Source organism: Mus musculus, chromosome 2 (assembly GCF_000001635.26).
Source record: "Mus musculus strain C57BL/6J chromosome 2, GRCm38.p6 C57BL/6J".
In the NCBI taxonomy this organism is placed as follows: domain Eukaryota; kingdom Metazoa; phylum Chordata; class Mammalia; order Rodentia; family Muridae; genus Mus; species Mus musculus.
The window spans coordinates 32,127,358-32,147,813 of record NC_000068.7 but is presented as its reverse complement, the minus strand read 5'-3'; the positions used below and the strand labels follow the sequence as shown (position 1 = coordinate 32,147,813).

The following is a 20,456-nucleotide window of genomic DNA, read 5'->3' as shown; positions in this document are numbered from 1 at the left end:
GTAACCACAGCACACGTGCGCGAGCACACACATACATACATGCACCCATGAGCACACATGCACAGGCAGGAGCACACACATGCACAGTCACGTTTAAAATGGTCTAGTGAGCAAGGCCTCTGAGCTATCACATGTCTTCAATCCAGAAGCTGGTGGGTTAATGAAAGTTCAAAGTTCACCTAATCTACATAGCGAGTTCCAAGACCACCCCACCAAAAGAAAAAGAAAAAGAGAATGCTAGTGGAGATGTTTAAAAAATAAAAGAAAGATATGTGTGGTTGTGCTTCATGCTGTGGTCTCAGCACTCGGGATATAGAGGCATGATTACCACAATTTAAAAGCCACCCTCATTTACATAGAGGATTTTAGGCCAGGGTTACACATAGCAAGACTTTAGCCTCTACCCAAAAAAAAAAAAAAAAAAAAAAAAGAAACTAAATTTTCACTTTCGGGGAGGCGGGCAGAGGTTGCCATAGAACCCCCTTTCCAGGCTGAGCTACATTGCCTGTCTGTGAGATAAAGTGAATTTTAGCTATATAGCTGGCTGTATTTAGCCACAGGTCCCACATTCTCAGATTCAACCTGATGTGGATCAACAATCTTTGTTGTTGTTGTTGTTTTGTTTTTTCGAGACTGGGTTTCTCTCTATAGCCCTGGCTGTCCTGGAACTCACTTTGTAGACCAAGCTGGCCTCGAACTCAGAAATCCACCTGCCTCTGCCTCCTGAGTGCTGGGATTAAAGGCATGTGCCACCACGCCCTGCGCAGATCAACAATCTTTAGAGAAGTCAGGCTTAGTGGCTGACTCACATCTGTAATCCCAACAGTGGGGGGACTGAGGCAGGAGAATTGCTGTGTTCAAGGTCAGCCTGGACTGTAGGAATTTCCAGGCCAGCTCAGACTATGGAGTGAGACCTTATCTCAAATTTAAAAAAGAGAAGAGAGAGAAGAGCAACCCTGCACCAATGCTGGACATGAACAGGCTTTCACTCTCCTCGTTCCCCAGGCAACGGGGCAGAGCAGCTATCACATGGCTCTTGCAGTGTGGTGGGGAGCATGAGTAATCAGAAGATGATTAAAGGATACAGGAGGCTGTGCATAGGTCAGAGGTCAATGGCTTGACATTTTATAGATGAGACTGGAGTGTACTTGGGTTTGGGAATTCTCCTTTTTATTTTATTTATTTATTATTTGTTTATTTATCATTTATTTATTTATTTATTTATTTATTTATTCTGATTTTTTTTTTTTAAGACAAGGTTTATCTGTGTAGCCCTGGCTGTGATCTAGAGACCAGGCTGGCCTCAAACTCAGAGATCCACCTACCTTTGCCTTCTGAATGCTGGGATTAAAGCATGCGCCACCACCACTACCACCCTACCCGGCATGGATTTTGATGTTCTTGCAGAGTCCTAGAACCACTACCGTCCCACTGTGGAACAAGTATTTTCTTTGATACACTAAATAAAAAAAAATCATTGTTCACGAGTCTAGGCATGGTGGCACGTACATTTTATCCCAGCAGGCTAGTCTGTGAGTTCAGTATCATCTTGTTCTACAAAGCTGGATACAGAACAGTCAAGGCTACATAGCAAGACCCCGTCTCAAATAACCAAAACTAAAACATTCTTTAAAAATAATCATTCTGAGCCGGGCGTGGTGGCTCACACCTTTAATCCCAGCACTCGGGAGGCAGAGGCAGGTGGATTTCTGAGTTCGAGGCTAGCCTGGTCTACAAAGTGAGTTCCAGGACAGCCAAGACTATACAGAGAAACCCTGTCTCGAAAAACCAAAAAAAAAAAAAAATAATAATAATCATTCTGGCCACATATCAAGTGCCCAGTGGCCACGTGTGGCAAGCGTATACGTTCACGTGTTTTTGTGTAAACATGGACGTGTGACTGTCAAAGGACATTAGGTGTCTGTCCTTGCCTTGAACCTTACTGTTTCCGTTGCATACCCCGGGATATCTGTCCCATACGTTTCTGTCTCCGCCGCCTATCTCACCATAGTATTGCTGTTTAGAGATGGCCGTTCCTGGGTCTAGCTTTTACGAGGGTTCTGGGGATTCAGACCTCACGCCTGCGTGGCAAACGCATAACCCACGCACCCATCTCCCAGCCTCAAAAGATATTGATCTTTTCCATTCTCCTCATGGCCTTCGCATAGGCAATGGGGGCTGCCTGAGACTAACAAGGCAAAGATGACTCCACCTCCCAAGTGATGGGGTTTCAGGCATTCTCCACCAATAGGTATGTGCCACCATGCCAAATTCCTACCTTGCAGGAGATAACCAGGACAACCCAGGGCCTTGTACATGCTGGGTGGGCACTCCACCCAGCTGAGCTTCATTCCTAGCTTGGGAAGAGGAATTCATTGAACAGGCCAGAGGTGGATGGCAAGATGGGCAGTGACAGGAGTGTCATCTGTCCCTCTTCATGTTCTTTGTGCGACTGCAGATGGAATCCAGAGCCTTGGACATGCCAAGCTGTCACTAGTCTGCATATCTCCTCTTCCTCTTCACCTTCAGTGGGTTCTTTTTTTTTTTTTTTTTTTTTTGGTTTTTCAAGACAGGGTTTCTCTGGGTAGCCCTGGCTGTCCTGGAACTCACTCTGTAGACCAGGCTGGCCTCAAACTCAGAAATCCACCTGCCTCTGCCTCCCAAGTGCTGGGATTAAAGGCGTGCGCCACCACGCCTGGCTTCAGTGGGTTCTTTATACGCCTGTGTTTCTACCGCACTATGCAGTGGTCATTTGAGTTTTGCTTTGTTTAAGACAGGACTCCTGATGCAGCCCTGGCTGATGTGGAACCCTGTGTAAACCACACTGCCTTCAAATTCCCAAGCATCGACCTGCCTCTGCCTTCTGAGTGCTAACGTGGCCAGGAGGATGGTTACTTGAAAAATGCTGACTCACTGAGTTCGGTAGGACGGCCAGATGTTGATAGATGAAATGCTTAAAAATCATATTTGTCAGGCTAAGGAGATGGTGCCCTGTAAAAAAGCCGATTGTGTATCTGTAACCCAGCACCAGGAGGTGGGGGAGAAGGCCCTTTGGAGTTCATCAGCCAGCTAGCCTAGCCAATTAGGAAGCTCCAGGTTCAGTGGAGAGACCATTTCAAAAAATAAGAGGGAGAGCAATTGAGCAGAAGATATTTGACACAGAGCACTGGCCTCCACATGCAGATTAGGCCGACATCCACACCATATCCACTTCACATATGGACTCACTCAATCTTAGTATTTTGTTTTTTTTTTTTTTGTTTTTTTTTTTTTTAAAGATTTATTTATTTATTATATGTAAGTACACTGTAGCTGTCCTCAGACACTCCAGAAGAGGGAGTCAGATCTCGTTACGGATGGTTGTGAGCCACCATGTGGTTGCTGGGATTTGAACTCCTGACCTTCGGAAGAGCAGTCGGGTGCTCTTACCCACTGAGCCATCTCACCAGCCCTTGTTTTTATTTTTAAAAAGATTTATTTATTATATGCAAGTACACTGTAGTTGTCTTCGGACACACCAGAAGAGGGCATCAGATCTCATTACAGATGGTTGTGAGCCACCATGTGGTTGCAGGGATTTGAACTCAGGACCTTAGGAAGAGCAGTCAGTGCTCTTAACCTGTGAGCCATATCTCCAGCCCACAATCTTAGTTTTTAATGCTCCATTCTGGGGAAAAAAAAACACAAAACTTTAATTACTAGTTGAGTTCACTATGGACGATTCACATTCTCCACAACTCTAGCTTGTGCTTGAAGAGTCACAGGGTTTCTCTGTATAGCCTTGGCTGTCCTGGAACTCACTCTGTAGACCAGGCTAGCCTTGAACTCAGAAATTCAGCTGCTTCTGCCTCCCAAGTGCTGGGGTTAAAGGCATGCACCATCACTGCCCTGCTTGAAGAGTCACATCTTATCCTTGTCAACACCAACCATTACTTCCTTTGAAATGAATCTCTATTCAAATCTATGTTGTTTTGAGGCAGGGCCTCCGGTTATTCACAAACTTACCATGGAACCAAGGATGACAGTGGTCTCCGGCTTTCACCTCTCACATGCTGGGATTGTAGATGTGTTCCACCCCACCCATCTTTCAAATAGCAATGTTTAAAACAAAAATTCTAACAATACAATCCAAATATATGCTTATGAACGGAGAAATGAGGATAAGAATATTTGTTCTTGGGGCTAGAGACATGGCTCGGCGGTTAAGAGCACTTACTGCACTCCCAAGGTCCTGAGTTCAAATCCCAGAAAACACAGGGTGGCTCACAACCATCCATAATGAGATCTAACACCCTCTTCTGGTGCATATAGTGACAGCTTGGCATGTGCAAGGCTCTGGATTCGATCTGCAGTAGCACAAAGAAGGTAAAAGGGACAGCTACAGTGTACTTAGATATAATAATAAATGAATCTTTAAAAAAAAAGAATACTTGTTTGCATAACTAAACCATCTTATTGCTATAAGAGCAGACTTTTTTTATATGGCAAATTAAAAAACACTGGATTTCTGCTGGACATAGATGTGCCCAGCACTTAGGAGGCAGAGACAAGTGGATCTCTGGGAGTTCAAGTCCGGTCTGGTCTACATAGCAAGTTCTAGGACAGCCAGAGCTACACAGAAAGAGCTTTTCTCAAAAATAAACAAATAAAAGAAGATGGATTTTGGGCTGGTGAGATGGCTCAGTGGGTAAGAGCACCCGACTGCTCTTCCGAAGGTCAGGAGTTCAAATCCCAGCAACCACATGGTGGCTCACAACCATCCGTAACGAGATCTGACTCCCTGACTCTCTCTTCTGGAGTGTCTGAGGACAGCTACAGTGTACTTTAAATAAATAAATAAATCTTAAAAAAAATATCCCATACCAAAAAAAAAAAAAAAAAGAAGATGGATTTTGTAGTGTCTGTTGAGCCCGGTATGATCAATGCTATGTCAATAGTTGCCATACCATATTGCTTAGAGAAGAGAAGCCAGTGTGGGTTCCTGGCAGACATAGGCTTTGCCCCTTTGACTTTCCTAGTCTTGGCTAGTTGACTGCTGATAGGAACCTGCGAGTATGGTTACTCCATTCCTTTGTGCCACAGAAGTGCCTTTCCCATACTGGCTGTTGTGTCTCACAGAATACTTAAGAAGTCTGCCCCCCAGGGTGAGGTTTGATACAAGTATTTACACCACTTCATCAAACACATTCCTGAGAAAAACTGGCTTCTCTGCTGGCTGTGGGAGTCTAGTGAAGCTGGCCATGGTGACGGTGACTTGCATGGTTTCCCATCACTGCCTTGACTCTTGGGAAGGCACCAGCTGCTTTTCCCACGACTGCTCTTGCAACACAGAGACAAATCGCTTGCTTTAACACGGAATCCAGGACCATGGGGATGGCTCAGTGGGTAAACTGATTACCACACGAACATGCACCCTGAGTTTGGATCTCCAGCATCCACTTAGATGTTGAGTGGGTGTGGTGGCGCACCTGAAATCCCAGCACTCAGGAGGTGAAGACAGAAGGTCACCAGAGCAAGCTACCTGGCCAGACTTTCTGAGCTTACAAACTCAGTTACTCAGTAAGGTACCCCACCTCAGAATATAAGGCAGAGCAGGGAGTGGTGACACACGTCTTTCATCCCAGGAGTTCCTGGCCATCTAGAGCTACATAAGGAAACCCTGTTTAGAAGGGAAACAGACCAACCAAGGAAAACACTTGATGTCAATCTCTGGCTTCCACAGACATGTATAAACATGTGTGCACACTCAAAAGTGCAAATACTGGTACGTGTAAATACGCATACACCCACAGCCACATCCAGGAAGAAAGGAAAGAAAAAAAGGAAGGAACAAAAGAAGGAAGGGAGGGAGGAGGGAGGAAGGAAGGAAGGAAGGAAGGAAGGAAGGAAGGAAGGAAGTTAAATGCTCTAAAACAGAAATAGGTAACAACATCCAGGAAGTAGAAGCTGGATCCCAAGAACTGTTTACTGAGGTGTCACTCACAGAAGTTGCTCAACAAACGTCTCGTGATTTTTTTTTTCTCTGTGCGCAGGACTGGGGGGAGCAAATGGAACTCAGGACTCGGGGCCTCTCATGTGCTTTGCGAGGCAGATGCTGTACTATCTGAACTGCACACAGCCTCTATTTGGGGGCTGTTGAATGATGGCCTTCTCTTCCCAGGCTTACTACATGCCCAGTTCTGCTCAGCCCTTTACACGCACTGTTTCCCTGAGCAGTGAGCTGCAAACACTAGACGCAGACAGGCTCAGGGAGCAGCCATGTCTTAAAGGAGGCCAAACCCAGATAAGTGCTCAAGACTGTACTTGTTTTTATTTTATTTTATGACCAACTCTCCTGTAGCCCAAGCCAGCCTTAAACTTGCTATGTAGTCGAATATGACCTTGAACTCGTGATTTTCCTTCCAAGTCCCCAGTGCAGGAATTACAGGTATATGCCACAATGCCCGTTTTAGTGGTTTTTTTTTTTTTTTTTTGGTTTTTCGAGACAGGGTTTCTCTGTGTAGCCCTGGCTGTCCTGGCACTCACTTTGTAGACCAGGCTGGCCTCGAACTCAGAAATTCGCCTGCCTCTGCCTCCCGAGTGCTGGGATTAAAGGCGTGCGCCACCACGCCCGGCTTTAGTGGTTTTTTAAGGTCACAAATTTTAGAATCTAGAGAGGAGGCATGTACCTGCAACCCTGACTATAGAATGGACCACAAACAGACCCTGTCTCCAGAAACCCCAAATCACTGTTTGCAGAGGACACACAACTGAGCAGGTTCATCACTGTTCTCCCAGGAGCCTCTGCAGCAATGCCTCTGCTGTGTGGGTCAGGGTGAGAATGGTTGTCTAGGTTACTTCCCAAGGACTTGAAGGCTATTTTTTTGTGGAAACCACAGGTGCTTTTCTGGGGCCTGGGCAGGTGTGTGCTAGTGACTCCTTTGATTCAGGGGGCTGACTTTGTACCTAGGCCTCCATTGTCTGCATTGTACTCAGTGAGGAGTCTGGAAGACTAATTATGCATGCAAAGACCTCCAGATACAGCACCTCATCTCCAGATGACAGACACTCAAAGGGCTGTGCCTCTTGATCCCATAAATACCCCTTCATCCTGTCCTCAGGGAGACTGATTTGAGTAATGCCTTCCCTCTCCATGCTTGGCTGCCTCCCGAATGAAGCCTCTCTGGCTTCTGCAAACCCGGTCTTTTCGATGATTGGCTTCCTGCCTAGCAGGCCCCGGGTCAATGACACAATAAGATCCTGCCCTGTGTTGTCTGATGTCAAAGCTTGTGCTCTTAACCACAGGGCCAGACTGAATGCATTTTCTGGCACAGACTGAGGCAACACGAGGAAGATGAGCCAATGCAGACTGGACGTCTAGCTCAGTGGTAGAGTGCTTGCCTCGCCTATGTGAGGCCTTGAGTTTAATCCTCGGCACCCATTTAATCTACAGTCTACCTATTACCAGGCTTCTTAGGACAAGGGCCTGGGCCCTGGGAGACCTGGCAAGGTAGGCTCAGACACTCATCAACAGGCCAATTAAACACACACAGAGAAGTGGAAAGAGGAGAAAGGTTTATTCCACATGGCCATTTTGGGAAGAGAACTATCTAGGCTCAGTGACTTGCTCTCCCTAGCTCAGGAACTTGACATGAGGTTCAGGTTTAAATACAGGGCCAGAGCTATGCATAACTAAGCAGTCTAAGCCAACCCTGATCACTGATCCACCGTTACTCCAGTCTTTCCTGCAAGGAGGTCTGACAAGTTGTATGAAGCTTCTCCCTGGGAGACACCCCAGCACCAGGGTTCAGCCAGGGTTTTCCTCTCAGCATTGGATTCCCTGGAAAATTGCAATTTCTTGGCGACCATTGTGTCAATAGTCTGATTTCCACAGGAAGGGTACAAGGTCCCTTTAGAGGATCTTTGTTCCTTCTGGCAGTTACAAAGTTTTACAAACAAAAATTTTTTAAGGAAAGTTTGTAAAGACATCCAGGTGACTAAGCTGATCTCATGACTCTGTCGTAACTTCCCAGTGTAAGGTAGGTTTGAGATGGTCTCAGGTCCAGCTGCCTGGATATAGCAGCCAAAGGCAGGATGGAGTACTTAAATCACTGGTCCACAGTCACAAAGGATGGATGCTACTGGGATACAGGTCTTCCACACCCCAGTGGACACCAAGCTCAGACAATCGCCACAGGGGGAATGACAAACCAGGGGGGCCCAGGTGTGCATCAAGAATAATGAGAGAGTAGGGTTCTCTGAGCCAGGTCCCCATAGGTCAGGGGCCCGTGGAGTTCCATGCAGAGCTGTGAGCAATGGCTTTTCCCAGATGCTCGGCCCTAGCCTCAACTCTCAGGAGAGGTTACAGGTTCTAGTATTTTCAAAGGAGAATTAACTAATGAAATACCAGACAGTTTGGCTAAGTCTCGGGCCAGGCGGCTGCAATGTTTCTGGCCCTTATTGACTTCTTTAGCCTCATTTCTTCCCTGTTTCCTTTTTACCCACAAGGCTTTTCCTCACCTCTGGACCTCTGATGGTGTGAATCCTTCCCATTTCCTGTTAACTCCCTTCGCATGGGTGTGTCCTACCCACCCCTCCGGACTCAGCTTGCTGGTGTTCCCCATGGGTACCTATCTCCAAATTACCACTGTCAGATTTTCTGATTTCCCTCCCTTGGTCCTCACTTAACTGCTTAGGAGACTGGAGATAGCAGTCTGGTGGTGTGCACTGGGGGAGGAGGAGATAGTGTTGTGATGTCCATGTTCATTGCTTATTATGGGTTAGGCATCATTCTGAACATGTTGATACAAACTCACTTGATCTTCACAAGAATCTAGAGACAGCTTCTGTTTATACCTTCATTCTAAAGAAGATATTGTATGAAAGGGTTACATGCCTTGCTTGAAATAGCTAAGAATGTATGTTCAGGGCCTGGCCTCAACCCAGGCAATCTGTCTCCAGGGCTTACACACACATTTGCCAGGCGCCTGCCTCTCTACAGACAATAAAAGGAAAGTCTGCAGAGTGAAGTGCTGCTACCCCGGGGGAGGGTACAAAAGGACCCTCTGGGGTAAAAGAGGGAAACATGATCTTTTTATTTCTGATTATCTGATCTAAAAAAAACAAAACCAAAAAAACCACTTCAGTAATATGCAGCATACAGACTGACCAGGGACCCTTATCTCAGCTGAGGGTCAATCCATGTAAATCCATATTAGTACAATTTCATATTGTTCTGACTTCCTCAAAGAACCAAGCGGGCATCTGTTGCAGTGCTCGCTAAGTGGATTAATGCCCTAAGCGTTTTTGTCCTATTTAAACTAACGCTCATAGAGTGGATGAATTTTCAAAGAATCACATTCTAGAGGGTGTGGTGATGCTCGCTTGTAATCTCAGAACTCAAGGGGAGGAGGCAAAAAGATCAGTTCAAGATCCTCGTACACACAAGGAGTTCAAAGCCAGCCTAGGCTTTACTAGACTCTGTCTCAGAAAACAAAACAAAACAAAAAAAAAAAAAAATATATATATATATATATATATATATATATATATATATATATATATTTCATGCAGTGTACTACAGACGGGTCATCAAACCCAGGAATAGCACAGCCTGCAACGCCTCAGCGTTCCCGCGCATGCGCAGATCCGTGTTATCGCGGGGTAGAGGGTGGGGCCTTATAGCCGCATCCCTTTCCTTTCCCCCTCTTGTTTTTTTTTGGGGGGGAGGGGCAGGGGTTTACTGTCTCGCATTGTGATTGGACGAGCTATGGTCGGGGGTAAGCGATTGGGTGAAGTTTCTGCCTCTCTCCCAGAAATTTGCTCCGATTGGCTGAGATTCCGCGACGCGCTGTGAGGTCATCCGTACTGCGACGTCCGGCAGATTGTGGGGCTGGCAGCGCCCGGTTGTTATTGGCTGCTGTGCGGTCCGGGTCGCCCGGGATCCGGCCGCAGCGGGTTTCCTCGAGTTTGGAACCCAGGCTTGGTAACTTAGTAAGCAGCTAGGAGCAGTCAGTCCCCTGCAGATACAGAACACCGGGCTGTCTGTCTTGTGTTTCAGAGACGGGGTTTCTCACTCAAGTCACGCTCTGTCTGGGCAGCGAGCTGCTGAAGTCATCCTCCTGTCTCCGCCTTTCCAGCTCTGCGGTTTTCCACCACGCATGGTGCTGGAGATTGAAATCACGTCCTCCTGCCTTCATGGCTAGCCGTTTTCCCACCGAACTCTTTCCTTAGCCACCACTAGTCAAAGGCCAGTTGCTGGGCGGCCTTATTAACCGGTCTCTGGTGGCAGGAGAGGAACTTCAGGGGAAGTGTAACCAGCCAAAGGCTTTGCAAAGTTGGTCTGAAGTTCTGAGGCCTGTAGAAAGCGAATCGTACCCAACCACATTTTGTTATTGATCTTGTTTGGTTTTTTGTTTTTCCAAGGCAAAATCCTCTCTATAGTCTTGTTTGTCCTGGTTCTGACTTAAAAAAAACACCAGGTATGAACATGAGGCACATGTATACGTGCAGACAAAATACTCATGCACATCAAATACATATCTAACAAAACCACAAAATAATAATAAAAGTGGAGAGCTATTAGGAAGGCATGTAAGGTCGCCTGTGGCCTCCAGGAGTTCATGCAGAAATGTTATAAATTAGCTGGGCGGTGGTGGCACACGCCTTTAATCCCAGCATTTGGGAGGCAGAGGGAGGATTTCTGAGTTCGAGGCCAGCCTGGTCAACAAAATGAGTTCCAGGACAGCCAGGGATACAGAGAAACCCTGTCTCAAAAACCAAACAAACAAACAAACAAAAAGTTATAAATTTGTCAAAGTGGACCAACTGTCCTCAGAGAAATGAGAATACTTGTACACAAAAGTTTATAACAGCTGTGACCAGAAAGATGTACCCACCCTCATTAGTCCCCAGCTCATGTGTGTTGTTACTGGACCTGCGTGGGGAATGGGCGGGTGTGACTAAGGATCCCAGCAAATACAGTGGAATCCTTGGGGCTGACAACAGTTGCAGAGGTGATTGATGGTTGTGCTCTTGGGACATGAGGAAGGGACCATGAGCTAAGGGACTAACGATAAACTCGACAGCATTTGGATCTCTTAAGAAGCAGACTGAAGGCTGGAAGATGGCTCAACGGGTAAGAGCACTGACTGCTCTTGCAAAGGTCCTGAGTTCAAATCCCAGCAACCACATGGTGGCTCACAACCACCTGTAATGAGATCTGACGCCCTCTTCTGGTGCATCTGAAGCCAGCTACAGTGTACTTAGATATAATAATAAATAAATCTTTAAAAAAAAAGATTGTTTTAAAAAGAAAGGAAGAAAGAAAGAAAGCAAGCAAGCAAGCAAGCCGGGCATGGTGGCGCACACCTTTAATACCAGCACTTGGGAGGCAGAGGCAGGCAGATTTCTGAGTTCAAGGACAGCCTGGTCTACAAAGTGAATTCCAGGACAGCCAGGGCTATACAGAGAAACCCTGTCTTGAAAAACCAAAAAAAAAAAAAGAAGAAGAAGAAGAAAAAGAAGAAGCAGCAGCAGCAGACTGGGTCAGGAGTTAGGGGTGGGGGAGGCTTAGAGGACAGGGTCACAAACGGCCTGAGAAAATTAAAACATGAAGGTATCATTTCTTATAAAAATAATTTTATTTTATGTGCATTGATGTGAGGGTGTCAGATCCCCTGAAACTGGAGGTACAGACAGTTATGAACTTCATGTGGTTGCTGGGAATTGAACCCAGGTCCTTGGAAGAGCAGCCAGTGCTCTTAGCCACTGAGGCATTTTTTTTTTTCCAAGACAGGGGTTTCTCTGTATAGCCCTGGTGATCCTGGAACTCGCTCTGTTGTAGACCAGGCTAGCCTTAAACTCAGAGATCCACCTGCCTCTGCCTCCTGAGTCTGAGTGCTGGGATTAAAGGTGTGCACCACCTTGGCCCAGCCTGTCAAAACAACAGAAAAACAACAAAACTGTAACAAATAAAACAGCAGCAATCTGTGGAGGATCTGAAATTTAGTTCTTCATCAGCAAATATCAAAAGCTGACAGAGCCAGGCTGCCACAAGTCCTCTGTCAGCAGACAGGGCTCCACACAGATGATGCAGATGACACTGGCATGTGCTGCCACCAAAAGTAACATTTGATTGTGAGTCTTACTCTGTAGCCCAGGCTGGTATTGAACCCATAGCAATCTTCTTGCCAGCCTCATGTCTGAGTCAGCATGGCTCCATGGAGAGTTTGAAGCCATCATGGTCTATATGAGACCCCATCTCCAAACAATATATATATATATATATATATATTTGCAACAGAGTAGAGTCAGATGCAGTGGGATAGAGACAGGGGGTTGAGAGTTTGAGGCCAGCCTGGCCTACACAAGGAAATTTCACTAACAAAACCAAAGAATCCAGAAACCAAACCATATACATAGATAGATAGATAGATAGATAGATAGATAGATAGAAAGAAAGAAAGAAAGAAAGAAAGAGGGTTTCTCTGTATAGTCCTGGCTCCCTGACTTACTCTGTAGACCAGGCTGGCCTCAAATCTGCCTCCCAAGCACTGGGATGAAAACCATTCACCACCACTGCTTAGCTATGCCAGGCGTGGTGGCGCACGCCTTTAAACCCAGCACTCGGGAGGCAGAGGCAGGCAGATTTCTGAGTTTGAGGCCAGCCTGGTCTACAGAGAGAGTTCTAGGACAGCCAGGGCTTCGCAGAGAAACCCTGTCTCGAAAATAAATAAATAAATAAATAAATAAACAAGACAAAAGGCCTCCTGCGTTCGTACCACTATCTCTTATTGAATTTAAGCTTATATAGCTTTTACCTAGCTTTGTATGTAGTGTGTGTGTGTGATCCCTGAAGTTGACATTGGGACTTTCCTCCAACAGCTTCCATTTTATGCACTGAGGTGGGGTCTCTCACTGAATCTGGAGCGCTACAGTTCTGGCTAGTCTAGCCAGCTGGTTTGTTCCTGGGATTCCCCCCGGCTTTTTACCTGGGTTCTGGGGATCTGAATTCTGGGGTCCTTCAGGTTCCTCTACTTTCCCAGCAAACCCATTTTTCACTGAGTCATCTCCCTGGCCCAAGAGTAAAACTGTCTCTTCTTACTTTCTCCGAGGCAGGAGCTGTGGTCTGTATCCACCTATGGAATGTCCCCTACTCACTCCCTAGCCTGTTTCCCTCCTCTTCCTAGGGGAGCTCTCAGCAGCAGCAGGAATCCTTCCCCTACCCCATGCCTTTCCTGACTGACTCCTTGGAAATGCTGCCATGTAAGGCTCTGCAAGAAATGCCACTCCCCCCAGGACCTCAACACCTTCCTGGGTCAAGATTCCTGGCTGAATGCAGGCTGGCACTTACCCAGGGTCCTCTGCTTTTAATTCTTGTCCCTCCTGTGATGGGATTCCAATGGCCTTCCATACAAAGCCTTTACATCTTACCCTTCCCTGCACCTCTCTTCTGATCAGGGCCTTCCTTGCCATCCAGGTTCTATGAAACTTCCTGGGGCTCCTCCAGACATCAAGTCTAGACATCTAGACTGTTATAGCATGTCCTGCAGCGCCCTCACCTGCCTTCAATAAATCTCCAGCAAACACTCACCTTCTCTAGAGAGAGGAGTGCTATGCTGAGGATGACCAGCAGGGGGTGCCACAAGCTCTATATTTATTCCAGTTACGGTCTTCTGTGGCCAGCACTGGGCTCTAAAGATCTGGAAAAAGGGTACTTCTCCACCAGAATACAGAGACTGGGTACAGAGAGGAGTTCAGGGAATATTGATTAAGTTGAGCATGATCTAGACATTGGGGAACAGGCAGAAGGACTGTATGTTTAAGGTCAGCCTGGGCTACAGTGCAAGAATGTCTTACAACAAAAGGTCCCGGGGTGTGGTGGGCTCCAGTACTCAGGAGGCAAGGGTAGGGGGATCTCAGTGAGTCTAGAGCCAGCCTGATGTACATAGCAAGTTCAAGGCTAGCCACAGATACATGATGAGACTCTGCTGAGGGAGAGATGACTCCGCTGGCAAGCCTCTTGCCACACAATCATGAAGGCCTGGATCTGGGTCCCTAAATACCTGCCTGGCAGCCAGGTGCTGCAGTGTATGTCTGTAACCTCCACACTGGTGGTGCGGCAGAAACAAGGAAACCTCTGGATTTCACTGGCTACCATTACCCATCTGGTCAATTTTTGCTTCAGTAAGAGATCCTGCCTCAAAAAACAAGATGGAGCGCTGTTCTGGAAGACACCTGATGTCAGCCTCCGGCCTCAACACTGCACATGCATTGCTCATTGGGCACACACACACACTACATACAAAGCTAGGCAAAAGCTATATAAGCTTAAATTCAATAAGAGATAGTGGTAGGAATGCAGGAGGCCTTTTGTCTTTTTTATTTATTTATTTATTTATTTATTTATTTATGTATGTATTTTCGAGACAGGGTTTCTCTGCGAAGCCCTGGCTGTCCTAGAACTCTCTCTGTAGACCAGGCTGGCCTCAAACTCAGAAATTCACCCGCCTCTGCCCCCCAAGTGCTGGGATCAAAGGTGTGTGCCACCACGCCCGGCTATTTATTTATTATATCTAAGTACACTGTAGCTGTCACACCAGAAAAGGGCATCAGATCTCATTACAGATGGTTGTGAGCCACCATGTGGTTGCCGGGAATCGAACTCAGGACCTCTGGAAGAGCAGTCAGTGCTCTAAACCGCTGAGCTATCTCTCCAGCCCATTGTTTTATTTTTAATGGTTCCAGGCTTTATTACATTGCAAAGGTTAGGGCTAGGGACTTGGGTACTGTAGGTACTTTAGTTTGCTAGAGACACTGTAACAACCCACAGAAGTGTATTACCTCACAGTTTAGGGGATCAGTGGGCCAAAGGTAAGGTGTGAAGACCTAGGGAAAGGCTGTCTAGGTCTGGCTCCGCCCTCTCGTCTGGCCCCTCCCTTCCGCCTGGGTCTTCCCTTCCCCCTAGCCCCTCCCTCCGTCCTGACCTTCCCTCTCATCTGGCCCCTCCCTTCCCTCTGGGTCCTCCCTTCCCCCAGCCCCTCCCTCCGTCCTGACCTTCCCTCACATCTGGACCCTCCCTTCCGTCTGGCCCCTCCCTCCCATTTGGCCACGCCCTCCCGTCTGGCCTCTCCCTCTCGGTAGCCTCTGGCTCCTTTTCCTTGCCTTATGAAAGCATCGCTGCCTCCTTCCATCTGTGCTCTTCTCTCTGCTCGGAGAACTCCCTGCCTGCCCCCTCGTATGTGCTTTCAATTGGCTCTATTTTTTTCCCACTTTTTTTTTTTTTTTTTTTTTTTGGAGGCAAGGTCTCTCAGTGAACCTGGACTTCACCATGTTAGTTTGACTGTGTGGCCAGCATGCCCCCAGGACTCTGCTGTCTCTGTCCCCCCAGAGCGGGATTGCAGATGTACACTGTTGCCCCCGGCTTTTACACAGGTGCCAAGGGGCCGACCTCAGCTCCTCACACCTGCACAGTAAGCACTTGGCCACTGAGCAGTGCTCCCAGGCCCTAACTTCACCAGTTCCGTTTGTTAGGTCTGAGGCTCAAACCCTGGACATGGTGTGAAGTGGGTTTTTTGTTTGTTTGTTTGTTTGTTTTGTTTTGTTTTGTTTTAACCACTGGAACTGAACTTCAGATCTGCCTCTTGTTTTTTCTCTAAAATGTATTTATTTGTGTGTGAATGTTTTCTCGGAGTTGGTTCTCTCTTTCCACCATGTAGGGCCTGAGCATTGAACCAACTTGTCAGCTTGGTGCAAATGCAGTTATCTGTTGAACTATCATACAGGAGGACTCCTGCCGTTTGTTTATGCTGTGGCTTTTTTTTTTTTTTTAAATAAGGTGATCTTAGTAAGCTAGGGTAACCTTATTTTAGCTTCTTCTTATGGCTGTAAAGACAAAATAAGGTCACATCTGGGGGCCTAGGGTTAGGTCCCCAACACATCTACTTTAGGGGGTGCACAGTTCAACTGCTAAACCTCTGTAAGCTAAGAGGGCCAGACAGTAAGTGGGCTAAGTTTTCAGACCCAGGACCAACATCACATCCCTGGGACAGAGCTCCATTTATCATGTCTCTACTGCACACCCTGGTTAGGGTCAGGATGGATGCTCATGGCTGGGCTAGAGGGTATAAGAGCTCTCTTCAGGATCCCCAAGCTGGGGCTAGCTGGAGGTCTGTGCATTGTGGACAGGCTGGGGGTTAGCCCTGGCTAATGTTGCAGATGGGAAAGACTGAGGTTAGCTTCAGGACACAAAGGTAGTAGTGGATGGGCCAGGCTTGGACGGGAGTTGCTGACACTGGTCCCTACGGCCACGCAGCCTGGGATCACTGCTCTGCATCTGACTCCTCTAATTGTGACACTTAGCCTTCTGTGTCTCATTGCCTCCTGTCTCTGGCTCTACTCCAACCCGGATAACCTTGACCTGCGTGGGCTTTACGGCCTCTGAGAGGGCCCTCTACTCTTGCTTATCAGTCATGGATTCCATGGCTGCCTCCTCCTGTCCCTCTCTTCAAAACCTCCCCACAAGGTCTCAGGCCTCTTTGCAGATAAAGACTCAGGAGGTCAGAGACCTTGTGGTTTGTCCAACGTTGAGAGTCCAGACCCCAGGGCTCGGCGGCTCACAGGTACCCAAATCATTCTGTCAGATCTTTTGAGCTTCCAAAGGGAAGGGGAGAGGGGACCCCATCTCCATTTTCAGTCTACTGTGCTGTGTATATGTAACAGTGGCTTGGATCAGAAAGGATACCTTACAGGGGCTAAAGACTAGAGAGAGAGAGAGAGAGAGAGAGAGAGAGAGAGAGAGAACGAACTGCCCTAGCATGCAGGAGGTCCAGGCTTCCATCCCCAGCACCCAGTAAGCCAGAGTTCATCCCAAGGATGGGCAAACCAGTCTGTCTGGTCTTTCGTGCTCCTCTGGAAAGGAGGGGGCATATTTGTTTATTCTATGATTCTAGCACTTGGGAGGAGGAGGAAGGAAGGTCACTTTCAGCTAAATAGAGAATTGCAGGCCAGCCTGGGCTATAAAAGATCCTGTCTCACAAGAAAAGGCAGAAAAAAAAAAGAAAGAAAGAATGAGAGGAGGGAGGGAAAAATAAAAACTCAAAGAAACCAAAAAAGAAACAGACATGAATCCACGAACGCAGAGCCTGCCGCAACAACAGCCTGTGAACACTAGAGGGCTCAGGACGACAGAAACCCAATCCAGAATGTGCTGACAGCAAGGAGTGTGGAGATCCAAAGATACAGTAACAGGGATGACAAGATGTGAGTTCCAAGACTTGCCCTTGTGACAACTACTTCATTTTGTCCTCACAGCAAAACCAGAAGTGAGAAGTCTCAGTAAGATTCCCACTTTACAGCTGGGAGTGGTGGCGCACACTTTTAATCCCAGCACTCGGGAGGCAGAGGCAGACGGATTTCTGAGTTCGAGGCCAGCCTGGTCTATAGAGTGAGTTCCAGGACAGCCAGGGCTATACAGAGAAAACCCTGTCTTGAAAAACCAAAAAAAAAAAAAAAAAAAAAAAAAAAAAAAGATTCCCACTTTACAGCGAGAAACAAAAGCCCACTCTTATTAAGTGAACCCTTACAGGTCACCACATTAGAAACCAGAGGCTGGGGTTGAACTTGGCTCTGGCTTTATTACCCTGATGTTGTCCTCTCCTCCATCCCCCCTTTCATCTTCCCTCCCAGGTCCCCTTCAGCTGGCTCTCTTAAGTCCTGAGATCTATAAAGGACTGCTTAAGGCTGGAGAGGCTTACCCCTATGATTCCTTCTAGAGAAGGTGGGCTCGGGGCAGCGGGGAGTTGGGGGAGGGGAGGCGTGAGGAAGCAGTCAGGAGCTGTGGGACGGAGCTATGGATACAGGGAGGCCCTGTCTGGAAGTCTTCTGACTGGCCGCTGGCAGAGCTGGTCTCCTGGGAACTGGCCAGGGCTATTAATACAGAGCTGAGTCAGGGGGCCCTTGAGTTGCAACATCACAAGACATAGCAGGGACACTCCTGACTCCAGCGCCTCCTCCCTCTCACCTGCACTGTCCACCTCAGGCTGCGCCCTCTGGGAAGTGGCATCCAGTACCCTGCTTGAGGCTGTCCTCAGAGAGTGCTCTTAAGTGCTCTGGTGCTGAGCTACAAGGATTATTCTAAACATTGATTTGGGGAGGGCCTGCAGTGTGTCCATTCCTGTCCAGGAAGCCAGGGCTCCTACGATTCAGTTCATCACCTGCCTACACAGGGCCCCAGTCAGAGCCGCCTGGTCTCTACCGGGGCCCTGTGGTTAAGGCATGTAGCTTAGCTTCCAGAGACTCTAGCCACTCTGGGTGGGCACCGGCTGATGGGACAACAGAGAAGAAAGAAGATGAGAGGAAGGACCAAGGGATGGAATCTGTCAGAGAGAGGCTCTCAGCTCTGACTCTTTGGCCTTTGTAACATTTTCTGTCCCAGACTCAGGAGCCTCCCAGGTCTGTGTCACCTTTCTGGCATGGATGGCTGTTGCGGGCTTCTACACGACCTTGTAAGGAAAGGCTCACCTTCAGAATTCCAACATCATGCTGTGAAGACTATTTGCTGAGAGTTTTGGGGGGCACGAGGCTCCATTTTGAACATAAACCCCATACCTACTGTTTCCTCAGGATGGGGACAGGGACACTTATAGGACAAAGCTCCTAAGGGATGAGATGGTTTTGAGCAAAGCCTAAACTGATTCCGGAGCTGATACTCACATATCCATCTATTCATTATCTCAATCATCACCACCACCATCACCATCATTACCATTATTATGATAATGTAATAATTATTAATTTTTGTAGCCTAGGCTAACTTCAAATCCACAATGCAGTCAAGGACAGCCAAGGATGATTGAATAGCTGACCCTTTGGTCTTCAGCTCCTGAGTGCTGTTTTATGAGGTGCTGGGGATCGAACCTAGGGCTTTGTACATGCAAGCCCTCTCTCAACTAAGCTATACCCCTCCCTATGTACTTATTTATTTATTTTGGTTTTCGAGACATGGTTTCTCAGTGTCACCAGGCCAGGCTGGCCTCGAACTCACGGAGATTTGCCTGCCCCCCCCTCTCCCCTTCCCCCAAGTGCTGGGATTAAAGGTATGCACCACCACACCAGGTTCACTATGTAGCTCAGGATAGTCTCAAACTTGAGCTTATTCTGCCTCTGTTGCCCAAGTGGCTGCGACACTAGGCCTGAAGCACCAGCAGATCACCTGTTGTGTAACTCAGTCCTTTCCTGTGCTATCTATGGGATTTGATCAAGGGTTAGAGGCTGCATACACCTGGCTCGTTCCTCTTCTCACAGCCTCGGTCTCTCACACTGGGACTCTCTGGGGCCTTTCCTTCCTCCCTCTCCTCCTACACCTATGGACACAGCCTATGCTAAGCTCCCAACACAAGCGACCCAGGTCTGGGACCCTTTCTCAGCTCTGGTCCATAGCAGGGCTTCAGTGCCAAGGCCCCTGCAGAGAACCCTTATCAACCAGCACCACACATCCCTGAGAGCCTGGGACGGGCACCCAACCCCGATCCCAGCCCTTCATAAACCCTGTTATCAGGAGACACATTCCAACCCACGCTCTCTCCCCCTGCACCGGGGAAGATAGAGCCTGGAGTCTTCCGGCCACGTGGGAAGGGGGCACCAGGGGAAACCCGGGTTATCTCAGCGGGAAGCCACACTGCAGAGCTATTTCTTCAGACAGCTTGAGAAAACACGTTGGGGTCGGCCTTGCGGGGAGTCAGCCTTTAGTTTGGAATGTGACTGACTAGCTAAGGACCCCTGCTAGGGCGGAAGCCAGGAGGCTGAAAATCTGTTCCCAGGAGCCAGGAGGTGGTTCTCCAGACGTGGGGAGGGTCCCTAACACCTTCATAGGAGGTCTGGGTTTCCCCTAAGTCAAGGGAGCACCTGGTTTGTGGGAGGGCTTCTCAGCATTGCTACTGAGAAGGAACAGAGAGCAGGCTGCTTCACACAGAGCCTGTGGCAAAGACCAAATGTGTGTTTTCTAATCTATGGCAAGCATATCTATCCCTGGTGACTTGCAGGGCTAGGGAGTGGAAAGTTTGAGACCAGGTTCAGGAGGCCGAACCTTCCTGCTTCTGCTGAGACTCCATTTACCCTTTCCTTTCCTTTCCTTTCCTTTCCTTTCCTTTCCTTTCCTTTCCTTTCCTTTCCTTTCCTTTCCTTTCCTTTCCTTTCCTTTCCTTTCCTTTCCTCTCTCCCCCACCCCCTTTGACAGCGTCTCACATATGTTCTGGCTGTCCTGGAACTCACTCTAGACCAGGCTGGCCTCTTACTCACAGAGATCTGCCTGTCTCTGCCTCCTGAGTGCTGGGATTACAAATGTGCCACTACACCAATTTTAATTTTCTAATTTTCTCTCTTTCTTCCTTCCTTCTTTCTTTCTTTCTTTCTTTCTTTCTTTCTTTCTTTCTTTCTTTCTTTCTTTCTTCCTTCCTTCCTTCCTTCCTTCCTTCCTT

General features: G+C 47.7%; 1 annotated feature.

The window, feature by feature from the left end:
- Window positions 19,228-20,084: an enhancer, noted in NCBI's record as "VISTA enhancer mm194". NCBI's record gives its function as "enhancer in: midbrain (mesencephalon)[6/9] | heart[6/9]" and the evidence as "EXISTENCE:transgenic organism evidence [ECO:0001131][PMID:17130149]".